This window comes from Diospyros lotus, chromosome 6 (genome assembly GCF_014633365.1).
Source record: "Diospyros lotus cultivar Yz01 chromosome 6, ASM1463336v1, whole genome shotgun sequence".
NCBI classification, from domain to species: Eukaryota; Viridiplantae; Streptophyta; class Magnoliopsida; order Ericales; family Ebenaceae; genus Diospyros; species Diospyros lotus.
Window position 1 is genome coordinate 13,093,585 of NC_068343.1, and position 7,592 is coordinate 13,101,176.

The 7,592-nt window shown below is 41.2% G+C and overlaps 1 pseudogene; it reads left to right on the plus strand.

The window, feature by feature from the left end:
* The first annotated feature begins 497 nt into the window (after window positions 1-497).
* On the plus strand, window positions 498-4,120 carry LOC127803345 (probable L-type lectin-domain containing receptor kinase S.5; annotated as a pseudogene).
* The last annotated feature ends 3,472 nt before the right edge of the window (window positions 4,121-7,592 follow it).

A 7,592-nucleotide genomic window follows, 5' to 3' on the forward strand; every position in this document is an offset into this window, starting at 1 on the left:
TTTTGATATTTAATTATCACTATTTTACACGGAATTAATCTGTCACATGTGAAACCCCCCCTATTGTTCCTAATTGGATTCCTAATTTTCTACAAAGCCTATTGAGATGCTAATACATACTAGATAGGTTAGAAAATTATAATTTTAAAATTGCAACCCAAACTAATTGAAACAAATTAATGGGTTAATCTGAATTTAAAATTTCAAATTCAATAATAATAATAATATTATTATTATTATTTTATATTGATAGAAAATTTTGAAATAATAAGATGTTGAAAGCAAATAAAAGAAAATGTAAGAATAAAAATCAAAGGGAAGCAACTTCGGAGCAATTGGGATGGGATGGGACTGCCCAAACTTCAATCTTCAAACTCTCGTTTCCTCTCCCTCCCTTCCTCCCTCTTAAAAGCTGTATTTCAATTCCCCACCCCCATTTCCCCCAATTCTTCATCATCATCTTCTCTATCTCGTCTCGCTTCGCCGGCATTTCTTCCATGGCCGCATTGTCGCCCAAGCTCAGCCCCACCCTCCTCCTCCTCCTCCTCTCTCTCCTGGCGGGGCCACCCCCCACCGCCTCCGCCGACAAACTCAAAACCTTCTCCGACATATACCCCAACTTCACGGACTCGTCCTACTACCGCCGCATATTCGCGGTGGAAGACCCGGCCACCATCAACAAAGGTGCCCTCCAAATCACCTTCGACTCCGCTGGCGACGTCGACCTAACCGACCAGTCCGGCCGGATCTTCCTCAATAAAAGGTTCAAGCTATGGCAAGGCAGCGGCGGCCCCAACATCACCGGCGCCGACAGGGTGGCATCCTTCAACACCTCCTTCCTCATCAACATCCACGGTTTAACAACGACACTCCCGGTGAAGGCCTCGCCTTCGTTGTCGCGCCGGACTTGAAATCCCGCCTGAACAGCCACGGCCAGTTTCTGGGGCTCACCAACTCCACCACCAACAGCGACAAAGCCAACCAAATCCTCGCTGTCGAACTCGACACGTGTAGCCAACCGGACATCGATGACCCGGATGCGAACCATGTCGGGCTGGATATCAATAACGTCCGATCCGACATAGTCGCCTCCTTGACGCCGTACCATATGGTGCTCGCGCCGGCGGCAACCAGCCCAATTTCTTCAACATCTGGGTCGAGTACGACGGAATCAAGAAGGTCATCGAGGTGTACATCGCCCAGCAACAAGAACAAGAAGGCACAACGCCGCGAAGCCAGACAAACCGGTGCTCAGAAAGGCGGATCTCGATCTCCGATCGGTTGTGAACCAGTTCTCCTACTTCGGATTCTCGGCGTCCACCGGCAACGTCAAGGAGCTCAACTGCGTGCTGAGATGGAACCTGACGGTGGAATACTTTGACCATCCAACAATGCCTTGAAGATCGGGCTGGGTGTCGGCGTGCCGATGGTGGCGCTACTGGCGGGGGCGGGGGCGTGGCTGGTCTATTATCTCCACAAGAAGGCGGGCGGCGGCGCGGTCGAACTCGAGCATTCTGGGGGCCCTGAAGAGCTTGCCGGAATGCCGAGAGAGTTCGGTTTCAAGGACCTGAAGAGAGCCACCGGCAACTTCGACGAGAGGAACAAGCTGGGGCAAGGCGGATTCGGAGTGGTTTACAGAGGGTTTATACAGAGCGAGAACCTGGAGGTGGCGGTGAAGTGCTTTTCCAGGGGAGAGCATAAAGGGCGAGGATGATTTCTTGGCTGAGCTCACCATCATCAACCGTCTCCGCCATAAACATCTGGTTCGATTGCTCGGTGAGTTCTTTTTCCATTCACCATCATATCAATTTTCAATTCTTCCAGTTCTGATTCAGGCTCTTGTTGATTCAGTTCTTAATTAACGGAAAAATACGTCTGATTAAAGAGAGAGCATAGCTGAAGTTTAATCTAAATCATTATTCATAGCTTAATCTTGAATTCTGCTTAATGTTGAATTTGTTTTAAGTGGTGGAGCTAAGAAAGAATTTTAGTTCGGGTCAAATGCTAATTTTAATCCTGGGCAAATTATAAAAATTATAATTATTCATACTAATATATATAAAAAATTGAAAAAATAAAAAAATTAGCTGGCCAAGCCCCAACTGGCCAAATGTGGCTCCGCCACTGTCTGTTTTCTGGCATACGAATGCCTGAAAAGATGACAATATAATTTATTTAGGACCACGTGCATAATATATTAAAATAGATAACAATTATAAAAAAAAAAGAAGAACATAAAATACAAACTAATCTCTAATTCTGTATTTATGCCAAAATCTAGGGGTGTTAAGTTATTTAAGATGAAATAATTGCTCATTTTTTACTTTTATTTTTATTAAATTTTATGGATATTATCTCTTAGCAATTTAATAAAGAAAAATGAAAATTTTCATTAAAAAACACTTTTTGCATTATCTACATGATTATGACTTGTGGCACTTTAAAAAAAAAAAAAAGCCACCTTTTATTTTTTCCTTGATTGAGGGTGAAAGGAAGGAAGGAAGGAAGGATACCATATGTGGGGTTGTGTGGAAGTAGAAAAATATGCCCCAATTAATGTAGGCCCTTGATTGGACAAAAAGCATGCCTTTTCAGCAAAATCCAACCGTTGATTGCCAAAAAGTGAAAACGAGAAGCAATCCAATATCCATTTCGGAAATTATTAATTGGACACATCAAATCATTAACTGGATTTGGAAAAATAGTTTTCATGCATGCATCCCGCCAAAACTTGCAATTTCCTTGTCCCCACCAACACCATGGTAGAAGAGTCCATGACTAGCCAACCCTCTTTGACCACCATTCTGAAATCTATCATTTTCGCTGGCTCTCATTCAATCTTTCCCATTCCCGCTATTCGGTCTGGGAAAAATTGAATGAAATGAGGTGAAACTCTCATTCCGTTCTAACATTGAAAAGCTGTTTAACAAAGAGAGATATGGATGTGACTGACTCTGTGTGTGTGTGTGTCCACAGGTTGGTGTCACAAGAACGGGAAGCTTCTGCTGGTGTACGAGTACATGCCGAACGGGAGCCTGGACAAGCACCTCTTCGGCGACGCAGATGACAAGACACTGAGCTGGAATCTGCGCCACAAGATCATCTCTGGCGTGGCCTCCGCCCTCCACTACCTACACAACGAGTACGACCAGAAGGTGGTGCACCGCGACCTCAAGGCCAGCAACATCATGCTCGACTCCAATTTCAACGCCCGCCTGGGTGACTTTGGCCTCGCTCGAGCCCTTGACAATGAGAAGACTTCATACGCCGAGGCTGAGGGGGTTCTCGGCACCATGGGCTACATTGCACCCGAGTGCTTCCACACCGGCAAGGCCACCCAGCATTCCGATGTCTATGCCTTTGGGGCGGTGTTGCTGGAGGTCGTGTGTGGCCTAAGGCCCGGGACCAAGATCGGTGGCTTCCAGCTCCTGGTGGACTGGGTGTGGTGCCTCCACCGCGAAGGGCGGTTGCTGAGGAGGCTGTGGACGAGAGGCTCGGCCAGGACTATGTGGCTGAGGAAGCTGAACGGGTTTTGCTTCTGGGTTTGGCTTGCTCACACCCTAGGGCAAATGAGAGGCCTAGAACTCAGGCCATTGTTCAAATCATATCAGGCTCGGTGGCAGCCCCCTCTGTGCCGCCATTCAAGCCACCTTTCGTGTGGCCTTCAATGCCGGTAGGGCTAGAAGACGACACTGAAACCGACACCAGCCAGGCCACCATCACCACAGACACAAGGTCCTCTGCAATTGCAACCTCGCAGTATGGGTCAGGCTGGACCCCACGGACCCTTAGCCGAGGGAGCTATACACCATTCAACAGCGACAAATTCAATCTCACTCCATATAATAGTGACAATTACAACAAGGTCTAGTTTCTAGTTTTTCTACAGCTACTGTAAAATGCTGTATGATTTTCGTTTTTGTTATTTTTTCCATACCCCCTTGCTTTGCTTTTCTCTTATGTTTTTACTCGAGGGTGGAGAACAAAGGTTTAATTAACTTGTGTAAATCTGGGCTGCTGTCTTGTGTAATGAGTCATCACATCCATATTTGTAACTTGTAATACCTCTTGTAAAAGAAAGAGTGTTCCATCATTAACAGTATAAAGTTCATTTCATTAATTCTTCCTCAACGTGTATATTATATATATATATATCTATGGTTGATCAGCAGTGTCTAGTGCGGTGTCATTTTTTCCTTTTATCTCCGTAGATATGGAATAAATAAACCATGCTTCTAGATCTTATTTCAAGAGTTGGAGCGCACAAGAGCAAGAGCTTCACCAGCATGCAACTTGTTTGAGGTTCGGAGCATTCTGAAAGTATTGTAAGTGAAAGGAACATACAGGCGGGGGTGTGCAGAGTCCACCAATTCCACTGGGGCTTCCACTGCCGCCTCCTTGGGTCCCAAGAGAAACGTAGCTGTCGAGAAACGCATTGTAGCTCTCTTGCAAAACACTTGATGCTTCACGTTGTAGAATCTTCCATTACTCCAAACCTTGACATGTCAATAGGCAGAAAAGGGCATGAGAATCAAATCTGAGAATGAAGAGAACTCACAGGCCATGAAGCCAGATTACCCACATTAGCAATGTCCCCAAGATTGACAAGGAGGGACCCAGGAAAGGGCTCCACTGCCAAAAATCCACCAGACTTGTCCATAACTTCAAGTCCGCCCACATTTTCATCGTCCTGAAGTATGGTCAGGAATCCCGAGTCGGTGTGGATTTGAACACCAGAAGAGCCTACGGCTTCAGGGGTGAAGTTGTATTTGCTTATCCTGATCTGTGAGCACCAATCCTTGAATGAAACCCCGGACAGCCCCATAGCTTTAGCCATCTTGTGTGCAATATCAATAGCTAGCTCATGTACTGCATGAGCATACTTCTTGATTGTTTCACTGGAAATACAAATAGCAAACAAGGAACAGTTACTTTGTACATTGAGAACAACTTTCAACAGTTCACACTGCAATACAGGAATGGTTGAGCTCAAGTATATGCTAAAGCAAATAGTTCTCAGCCTTCAGCTGGTGAGGTTGCCTTTCACCTCATATGGAGCATTCTCAACCTACCAGAGGTACTTCATTTTTTCTGCCTATTATCGGGATTGTGTGCAAATAAAGATGGAAACATATCTGAACATCATATGTAAACGTATTTTCTTAGCCTATTTACCAACAAGTCAGCAATAATTTGCTTAACAGTAAGGATTTCAGCTTTAGTACCGGGAAAAAATTACAATTACCATCATAAGAAAAAAACAAGGGAAAAAAAGTTGCAACTTGTAGTGTTAAGTTTTCTTTTGAAGCTCCTTTAATAAAAAAAAACCCACAAAATATAGTTTAAAATTTCATCTGTTCAAGGATTATGTATTGAGGAAATTGATAATTTTACCTTTTCCGTTTAGGTTAACATCATATGTCAACATTTTATAGTGAAGACACCCGGTTACTTCCAGAGACCCTCTCGCATCGCACCTTTTATGGAAGAGACTTGCAAACCTATCTCCATGATTTTCTTATGATGATTGTGTAACCAAAGATTAATATCAACCCCATAAAATCAGCTTTGGTTATGATGATTGTGTAACCAAAGATTAATATCAGCCCATGATATGCATTGCTACAAATAAGCTAGTCTTTATTCGTTGAATGTTGTGACCGACAAGATTAGAGTCTTGAGAATCCTATTTTCTCATGGATGTCTATTAAGCAATAGATTTTAAAATTATTTATCGAACAAGAGAAGAAACACTGCTTGGAATTTGATTATAGATCATTTTTGGTACATAAGCTATAGTAATAAATACCATATCAAATTCATAGTGTTCAAAAGTATCAATTTTTCCTTGTGTTGTTGCTCGAACACAATAATAAATTTATAAGGTGAAAATGTCGTTGTTAGCCAATCCAAGTCTACAAAGAAGAAAACAGTCAAGCGGCGGGCACGAGGAGGTACTTGCACAAATACTCTAATGCTTAAGTCAGGCAGTAAGGATGCTAAACGCTCGAGAGTAGTATTCATACCATTATCAGAAACTTAGGTTGCGTTCTTTTTGTTGTTTTCAAGTTATTTTTTGTTTTCGATTTTCTAAAATAATGAAAATGCGTTCTGTTTGCTGTTTTTAAAAATATATTTTTGAAAACAAAAAAAAATTATAAAGAAAACTCGAAACAACAAAAAGTTATTTTGAGTGTTTTCATCCAAAACAAACTTTAAACTCAAAACATAGTTATTTATTTATTTATTCATATTTTATTATTGTAATGGAAAAAACTATTATAAAATTCATTAACTTTAAAATGTATATATTTTTTAATAATATATTAACATTAAATATTTCTAATTTACTGAATAATCAAATTTATTGAATAAAATATTATTAAAAAATTATTTTCAAAATTTCAAAGAGAACATGTTTTCTAATTTTATGTTTTGAGAAATAGTTTTTTAAAATGACAAAGAGAACGTATTTTTAATTTCTAAAAATAGACTATCAAAACAGAAAACTAAAAAAGAATTCAAAACTCAAAACTAAAAAATTGAAAAGTAAAGAGAACACAGCCTTACCTAGGGTTGGCAATGGTTCGGTTTGGTTTCGGTTTTTGCCAAAACCATAACCAAACCAAACTTAAATACTAAAACCAAAACCAAACCATTACCCATTTGGTTTTAAAAATTTAAAACCATAACCAAACCATTCGGTTTCGGTTTAACCATGGTTTTTTTATTTTAATCCATATCAACAAACAAAGACAAATAACATTCATAATTTTTTTTGATAATTTCACAACAAACAAAGATAAATTCTAATAAAGTTACCTTATTGTTGCATAAAGTAATAAAACTTATTGGATATAAAATCACATTTCCAAACCTACAATTGTTAAGATCAATAAATTAATATGTGCATAATTAAATTGTAATTTAAGCTAAAAAAATTAGTTACGAAAGTTAATACCTTCATCAACAACATTAATATATTCTTCGTAAATTGATGCATATCCATCTGAAATGAATGAGCAAACTCCACCTAACAAAATTATAAATATAAAAAATAAATTAATATGAAGAGAGATGAGGCAGAGAGCGAGAGACAGCGAGGGTGAGAGAGATCGAGGGTGAGCGAGAGCAAGAGAGATCTAGCGAGGGCGAGTGAGAGCAAGAGAGATGCAGAGAGCAAGGGCGACTGGCGAGCTCGCGCAGAGGAGTAAGAGAATGGAGGCAAAAAAGGTGAGAGAGATTGAGGGCAAGCGAGAGCAGGGGCCGAGCCCTAGCGAGAGCAAGAGAGATCCAGCGAAAGCAAGAGAGATGCAGAGAGCAAGGGTGAGAGCGCGCGGACGAGCGAGAGGCAGTGAGGGTGAGAGAGAGTGAGAGCGAGGTCGAGAGAGGAAAGAGAAGAGAAGGGGATAAGGGTTTGCAAGCAAGGCAATTGGGCTGGGGTGGGCTGGGCTCAGGTTAGCGGGGTTGTATATAATATATATTATATATACATATTATATTATATATATATTCGGTTCGGTTTCGGTTCGGGTTTTGGTTTGGTTTTAGTGAAAACCATAACCAAACCGTACCCATTGAAACAGTGTTCG